This window comes from Meleagris gallopavo, chromosome 1, assembly GCF_000146605.3.
Source record: "Meleagris gallopavo isolate NT-WF06-2002-E0010 breed Aviagen turkey brand Nicholas breeding stock chromosome 1, Turkey_5.1, whole genome shotgun sequence".
Classification (NCBI taxonomy): Eukaryota; Metazoa; Chordata; class Aves; order Galliformes; family Phasianidae; genus Meleagris; species Meleagris gallopavo.
The window spans coordinates 30,316,698-30,317,832 of NC_015011.2; positions in this window are offsets into that span (position 1 = coordinate 30,316,698).

A 1,135-nucleotide genomic window follows, 5' to 3' on the forward strand; every position below is an offset into this window, starting at 1 on the left:
AAAAAAAAACAAGGGCTTACAAAATTTTTTCTAAGGCCACAGCTGAAGGGAGAGATTGACCAGTGACACCCATACTGCTTAAAAAAAACCACAAAAGTGGAGAATAACCTGTATTTTGTGGAGACTGCTTGCATACATGAAACAGCTTGCAATAGGCTATAGGAGGTTTTGCCTCAGGCACCTGTCTGGATGTTGCTAGAGAGTCACAGGAAAGCTCCCCTGTTGAGCAGAAGGCCTTTTTCACTTCTTCCCCTTATGTGTTTAAGCAAGAATCTCATCCCACATAATGGGATATTTATCAAGGAAATATTTCTTAATGCAGAAGTTTCCCACCTTCCTTCTGCCAACTGGGTATAGCCAATGCTTTTACTTTTAGTCAGTATTAGCACAAAGACTTCATGACCGTTTATTTCAAATCCTGTGATCAACCATTGCAATTTCACTTGCATTTGAGGCAAACCCATAAAACGTTCTTAAATTATTTCCTAGCAATTGTGAATCTCCTACTAGTGTGTCATAAGTCCACGGTGAATATACCAAGCTTCATACAGGAATTTATTTTTGGTAATAATTAAACTTGACTTTATGTGATCCGGCACTGAAACCATGAAAACCAAGTTATGCATAATTTTAGTGCACTGATTACAACCAGAAAAACCATATGAACTCTTTCCAAATACTTTGCCTAAGGTAGAAAATGTTCAGCATTTATAGAATTCATCCAAACACTGAGTGTTTGCCTCTATTACAAATAAACTCAAATGTCCTAAGGCAATCCTTACAGTGACGACTGTTAATGTCTTCAAGTCATATCCTGCATGGGGCTAAGTGGGAAGTTAAGTGCATGATTGGAAGGACAATTAAACAATCAACATCTACAATGATGTAACTTCAAAGAGGAAAAAAGAAGAGTTAATTTTATGTCATTAAGGAGCACTCAAATTGAAATGTCGTCAATTTGAATAAAAATAAGTGGAAGTAATTTCAGGATGGTGCTACTGTAATAAAACACCTGCCAGGTCTGTTCTACTAGTTGTTTTAGTATGCTGGGTTGTGCTTTTTTGTTCTTCTTTTTTTTAATAATCTTTTAAAATAAATAAAAGTTTAGTGGCAAGAAAGATCAAGAAGCAACCAA